Source organism: Salvelinus sp. IW2-2015, linkage group LG6.2 (genome assembly GCF_002910315.2).
Source record: "Salvelinus sp. IW2-2015 linkage group LG6.2, ASM291031v2, whole genome shotgun sequence".
Taxonomy (NCBI): Eukaryota; Metazoa; Chordata; class Actinopteri; order Salmoniformes; family Salmonidae; genus Salvelinus; species Salvelinus sp. IW2-2015.
Window position 1 is genome coordinate 12,156,418 of NC_036846.1, and position 7,721 is coordinate 12,164,138.

The following is a 7,721-nucleotide window of genomic DNA, read 5'->3' on the forward strand; positions in this document are numbered from 1 at the left end:
CTCTCTCTCTCTCTCTACCTCTCTCTCTCTACCTCTCTATCTCTACCTCTCTATCTCTCTCTCTCAGCTAGCATGACACAATGTTGACATGATTACAATCTTTTCTATAAATTATTCGTAATCTCTCTCCCCCTCTCTTTCTCACACAGAACACACACCTACACACAGCTAGAATGACAAGGTTCTCTCTTCGTCTCTCCCTCTCTCTCACACACACAGTCACATGCACACACACACTAATTTTTCTGTCAACTAAACAGATATCAAAATGTCCTAACGTTAGCTACAACCAATGGTTACCACAGGTAAAAATGAAAACATACCATGTCCATGGAGGATTAGCCAAAGAACTAACGTTAGCTACTTAAAATTAGCTATCGTTTGTGTAGATTGGTGTAAATTAATTGATAAAACGTCTTAATCTGGTTGTGATCTGGTTATAAGATGTCCYGACCAGATTTCAACCAGTAAAAGACGTCTTTATCACGACGTATGCCCACTGGGTTCCTCCTTTCCCATTGGCTGACCTGTATTTTCCCAACATGCAACCTGCACATTAAGCATGGCACACAGCTATTTCCTCCATGAGAGGCTTGACCATCTCCTAATCTCCCAATTGGCCATCAATAATTATGCATTGGAAATGCGTTTGGATATTGACCTCTGAGTTTTGTTGCGAGACTCCTCAATATGAGATTTGTCTCCGACTTAATAAACCAAGATAGATGCTGACCTCATGTCATGACAAATGGCCCATATAAATGAAGCAGAAGGAGATCTGGTCAGGTTTGTTGAGGATGGAAAGTACAGAAGAAAATGCAATTTCAGTGGTTATATTACATGTAGGGTAAGACCATAGATTAATTTAAATAACATGTTATGAATATATCCTTATTTATCAAGCAAATAAGTACCATCTTGACTTCTTTGCTGTTGCTGTCATGGTAACAGACATTACAGAGGGAAGATTTCAGCGGTTACTCAGGGCAACCAATCTCGCCGCCGAATGTTTCTGGAATGAATACACATGCCAGACGGTGAGACAAAGACATAACAATAACAACACGTGAGTTTATCGAGAATGACAAAGTAGTGGTTAAAAGGTATACTAATATCACTCAGGAAATCCACTGTTTTTAGGGCCAAAATGTGTTGGTTAAATAGATTTTCCCCAAAATCTATCAATATTAACTGGTTCCTATGGAATTTCCTCTCATGGATGTCCCCTTTAACCTTATTTTGAAAGCCTGGGAGAATTAGATTGAGCTCTGCAGTGCCCACTAGAGGATGTTTCTATTTCTGCCTTTAATTTAAATGGCTGGAGGAGATAAGGTTCCTTTGGAACAGAAAATAAACAAGTGAAGCTAAAAATATGAAGTCAAATACCACCGCATCACATGTAAAATAGGCATGAGTATGTGGCATCTTGGTTCTCAAATAAAGATTTTGATCACCTTGTGTGTCTGGTATCTTTGCCTTATTCCTTTAAAACATGGTGCTATAAGCTTGCTACCAGCTTCCTGTCTTGTTAAACATGTCACATTACAAAATCAATATGCAATCTAGGTTTTTATTTTGGGTCAGTCAGATGCCTTGTTCCCATAGAGACGGCATTATGAGGCAAACACTTGTCTTGATTTGTCCTATTCTAAAAGCAATGCTATGATAGTCAATGGCATCTGAGATGAAGAAAGTGAGTATCTATGCTGCTCATGACTCATCCTCTCTCATCACTGACATAACGGGGATAATTCTGTATCTGCACCACCCCCACCCTCCTCCAGCCCCCCTGCTGCTAACATAGCTCTGTAACCTATAACACACAGACTGGCTTCTAATCTAACCTGACCTTTCACAGGGGGACAACCTCCCCCATTGGACACACAGGTAACCAACAGACCTGAGTCAACCTCCCCAACCCCCCTTCCACATGGGGGACACAGATAACCAACAGACCTGAGTGACAGTTAGAGCTGATTAGTTCAAATAGGAGTTCCACTACATGTGGTCAATGATCACCCCGCTTAACCCTACAGATTCCAGGTTATGGATCGTAGGGTGATTTTTCCTAGAGATTTTGGGGCATTAGATCATCTTCRATTCTGAAATGTGGGTTACATTTTTTTCTGTTGCTTGTCCTCTGAAATGGTAATAGAGATATTTAACCACAGAGATTAATCTAATCTCCTAATTGATGCTGGAGGGAATAGCGGATGTTTTACGGGCTCCTGACCAAYTGTGCTATTTTGTATTTTTCGCTGATCTTAACGTTTTTTTTTACATAATGTTTCCACCATTGTTTCCTATGACCAAAAATATCTTCTGAACATCTGAACAGCGATCACTAACCTCGATTTGGACGAGGACTTCTACTTCAATGAGTTGGGGGGTGAAGGACATATTGATTATCGCGGACCAGGCCCAAATCCCCGACACTCGAAGGAGGAGGAGACCGCGCTATAGAGGCAGGCATTTGGGATACCTTAYGAGTATATATCGGAGAGTGGATAAATTGTCTCTACCCGCCGTTCTAGTGGCGAATGTTCAATCACTGGAGAATAAAGTGGATGAGCTCCGTTCGAGACTATCCTATCCTGTGTTTCTCTAGCTGGTTTTCTATTCATTGGCAAGACAGAATGGCAGTGTCGGGGAAGCTCARGAGAGGGGGTGTGTGTCTCTTTGTTAATAACAGCTGGTGCGCAGTCTCTAATATTAAGGAAGTCTCGAGGTTCTGCTCGCCTGAGTTAGAATACCTCATGATAAGGTGTAGACCATACTATTTACCAAGAGTTTTCAGCTATATTTTTCATAGCTATCTATTTACCACCACAAACCGATGCTAGCACTAACGACGCACTCAACGAGCTGTATAGGGCCATAAGCAAACAAGAAMATGCTCATCCAGAGGCGGTGCTCCTAGTGGCCGGTGATTATAATGCAGGGAAGCTGAAATCTGTTTTACTTAATTTCACCTGTACAACCAGATGGGAAAAAAACTCTAGATCTCCGTTACTCCACACACAGATGCATACAACGCTTTCCCTCACCCTCCATTTGGCAAATCTGACCATAACACTATCCTCCTAGACCCATCACACCTGCTTAAAAGAAAAACTTAAAGAGGAAGTATCAGTGCAATGCTGAAGTGGTCCGATGAAGCGGATTCTAAGCTACAGGACTGTTTCACTAGCACAGACTGGAATATGTTCCTGGATTTATCCGATGGCATTGAGGAATTTACCATATCAGTCACCAGCTTCATTAATAAGTGCATCGGACGACGTCGTCCCCACAGTGACCGTACGTACATGTACATATCCCAACCACAAGCCATGGATTACAAGCAACATCCTCACTGAGCTATAARCTAGARGTGCCGCTTTCAAGGAGCRGGACACTAATCYGGACGCTTATAAAAAATCCCGCTACGCCCTCAGAAGAACCATCAAACAGGCAAAGAGTCAAAAACAGGACAAAGATCGAATCCTACTACATGCATGAGAGCACCAGCTGTTCCTTACGAGTGTGTGATCACGTTCTCCATAGCCGGTATGAGTAAGACATTTAAACAGGTTAACATTGACCGCAGGAACAGACGGATTACCAGGATGCGTACTCAGAGCATGCGCTGTTCAGCTGGCAAGTGTCTTCACTGACATTTTCAACCAATCCCTGACCCGGTCTGTAATACAAGCTTGTTTCAAGCTTGTTGCAGACAACCATAGTCCCCGTGCCCAAGAACGCTAAGGTAACCTGTCTAAATCGCCCCGTACCACTCACATCGGTAGCAATGAAATGCTTAAAAAAGCTTTAAAAGGCTTTACAAAGCTCACATCAACACTATCATACCAGACACTCTGGACCCACTCCAATTCGCATATTGTCCCAACAGATCCACAGAGGACGCAATCTCAATCGCACTCCACACCAAGCTCATCAATAAGCTAAGGACCCAGGGACTCACCTCCCTCTTCACCTGGATTCTGGACTTCTTGACGGGCCGCYCCCATTTGGGGAGAGTAGGCAACAACACATCCGCCRCGCTGACCCTCAACACGGGGGCCCCTCAGGGGTGGACTCCCCTTCTGTACTCCCTGTTCACCCATGAATGCATGGCCTCGCACAACTCCAGAACCATCATTAACTTTGCAGATGACATGATGGAGGAAGGCCTGATCACCRACGACAATGAGACAGCTTACAGGGAGGACGTCAGAGTCCTGGCAGTGTGGTCTCAGGACAACAACCTCTCCCTCAAAGTCAGCAAGACAGAGGAGCTGAGCGTGGACTACAAAAAAATGGAGGGCCGAGCACGCCCCAATCCACTTTGACGGGGCTGTAGTGGAAGGGATCGAGAGCTTCAAGTTCCTCGGTGTCCACATCATTAAGAAATGATCATGGTCCACACACACCAACATAGTCGTAAAGAGGGAACGACAACGCCTCTTCCCCCTCAGGAGGCTGAAAAGATTTGGCATCGGCCCCCTCAGATCCTCAAAAAGTTCCATAGCTGCACCATTGAGAGAATCTTGACTGGCTGCAATGCCACTTGGTATGGCAACTGCTTGGCATCCGACCRCAAGGCGCTACAGCGCCCAGTACATTACTGGGGCCGTGCTCCCTGACATCCAGGACCTTGATACCAGGTGGAGTCAGAGGAAGGCCTTAAAAATTGACAAAGACTCCAGCTGTTCTCTCTGCTACCGCACAGTAAGCGATACCGATGCACCAAGTCTGCAAACCACAGGACCCTGAACAGCTCCTACCCCCAAGCCATAAGACTGCTAAATAGTTACTTAAATATACTGAACAGAAATACACTACATGACCAAAAGTATGTGGACACATGTTCATCGAAGATCTCATTCCAAAATCATGGGCATTATTATGGAGTTGGTCCCCCMCTTTGCCGCTACAACAGCCTCCACTCTTCTGGGAAGGCTTTCCACTAGATGTTGGAAYATTGCTGCRGGGAYTTGTTTCCATTCAGCCACAAGAGCAGTGAGGTCGGCACTGATGTTGGGCGATTAGGCCTGGGTCGCAGTCAGAGTTCCATTTCATCCCAAAGGTGTTCGATGGGATGGAGGTCAGGGCTCTGTGCAGGCCAGTCAAGTTCTTCCACACCRATTTCAACAAATCATTTCTGTATGGACCTCGCTTTGTGCACAGGGGCATTGTCATGCTGAAACAGGACAGGGCCTTCTCCAAACTATTGCCACAAAGTTGGAAGCATAGAATCGTCTAGAATGTCATTGTATACTGTAGCATTAAGRTTTCCCTTCACTGGAACTAAGGAACCATGAAAAACAGMCCCAGACCATTATTCCTCCTCCACCAAACGTTACAGTTGGGACTATGCATTGGGGCAGGTAGCATTCTCCTGGCATCCACCAAAGCCAGATTGGTCCGTCGGACTGCCAGATGGTTAAGCGTGATTCATCACTCCAGAGAACACGTTTCCACTGCTCCAGAGTCCAATGGAGGCGAGCTTTACACCACTCCAGCTGACACTTGGCATTGCGCATGGTGATCTTAGGCTTGTATGCGGCTGCTCGGCCATGGAAAACCATTTCATGAAGCTCCCGAAAGAACAGTTCTTGTGGTGACGTTGCTACCAGAGGCAGTTTGGAACTCGGTAGTTAGTGTTGTAACCGAGGACAGATGATTTTTACGCGCTACGTGCTTCATCACTTGGCGATCCCGTTCTGTGAGCTTGTGTGGCCTACCACTTTGGGCCGTTGTTGTTCCTAGACATTTCCACTTCACAAAAACAGCATTTACATTTGACCGGGGCTGCTCTAACAGGGCAGAAATTTGACTAACTAACTTGTTGGAAAGGTGGCATCCTATGACGGTACCACTTTGAAAGTCACTGAGCTCTTCAGTAAGGCCATTCTACTGACAATGTATGTCTATGSAGATTGCATGGCTGTGTACTCAATTTTATACACCTACCAGGAAAGGGTGTGGCTGAAATAGCCGAATCCACTGATTTCAACGGGTGTCCACATGAATTACAGTTYATATAAGGAAATCAGTCTATTGAAATAAATTAAATTGGCAATAATCTATGGATTTCACATGATTGGGAATACAGATATGCATCTGTTGGTCACAGATACCTTCAAAAAAAGGTAGGGTTGTGGATCAGAAAACCAGTCACTATCTGGTGTGACCAMCATTTGCCTAATGCAGCGTGACACATGTCTTTCGCATAGAGATGATCAGGCTGCTGATTTTGGCCTGTGGAATTTTGTCCCATTCCTTTTCAATGTGTGAAGTTGCTGGATATACTGGCAGGAATTGGAACACACTGTTGTATACGTCGATCCAAAGCATCCCAAACATTCTCAATGGGTGAAATGTCTGGTGAGTATGATGGCCATGGAAGAACTGGTACATTTTCAGCTTTCAGGAATTGTGTACAGATCCTTGCGACATGGGGCTGTGTATTATCATGCTGAAACATGAGGTGATGGCGTCGGATGAATGGCACGACAAAAACCTGGAATTTTGTCACGGTATCTCTGTGCATTCAAATTGCTATTGATAAAATGCAATTGTGTTCGTTGTCCGTACCTTATGCCTGCCCATACCATAACCCCACCGCCACCATGGGGCACTCTGTTTACAACGTTGACATCAGCAAACCGCTCGCCCACACGACGCCATTCACGTGGTCTGCGGTTGTGAAGCCAGTTGGACGTACTGACAAATTTTCTAAAACAACATTGGTAGAGAAATTAACATTCAATTCTCTGGCAACAACTCTGGTGAACATTCCTGCAGTCAGCATGTCAATTGCATGGTCCCTCAAAACTTGAGACATCTGTGGCATTGTGTTGTGTGACAAAATTGCATATTTTAGAGTGGCCTTTTATTGTCCCCAACATAAGGTGGATCTATGTAATGATCATGCTGTTTAAAACCAAGCCCTTTCTAAGCAGGGGTAGGGTGGGGTTCTACTAAGMTATATGGAATTGTTTAAAGAAAGTCGTACCGAAGACCATTTGGCTATTTGATAAAAGAAAATATACCAAAAATATTTGATGATTTTTTGGGGGGGGTTTTACTGCAATTAGCCCATACAAATGCATTGAATAAAAGATTCACTACATGTAATTACAGATAGTCCCTCCCCCMAAAAATCGGGAAACCTTTTCTTTCTTTTTTTACATTTATTTATCCCCTTTTTTTAGGCACTAAACTATCTCCATTTATACTTCCATACATTTTTGTTAACTGGTACCGGGACCGTCAGAAGAGTACAGAGTGCAGAGGGTCATATTAGTGTATAGCCCAAACTGTTCGGACGCTGCAGACGGTGGTGGGGGGTAACGCAAAATGGAGAACACCATCGTGTTCATGAAAGTTTCATCGTTCCGTAGAGGGGTAATATTTTGTAGGTCAAACCATTCGGTTGCTAAAGACGATTTTGTGAGAAGACCGATTTTCGGGATGTCTCATGGTCTAACAAACACAGTTCCAGCTCTGTTTCCTTTCACCGCGGATGCGGAAGTGCGACATTGGCGGATGCGGTGGATTGAGACATATCCAATGCGTATCCTAATTAGATATCCGCAGGCCTGCAGACATCGACTCTAAGGGGTTTTAATCAGCTTCTTGATATGCCACACCTGTCAGGTGGATGGATTATCTTGGCAAAGGGGAAATACTCACTAACAGGGATGTATTCATATTTGTGCAAAGCATTTGAGAGA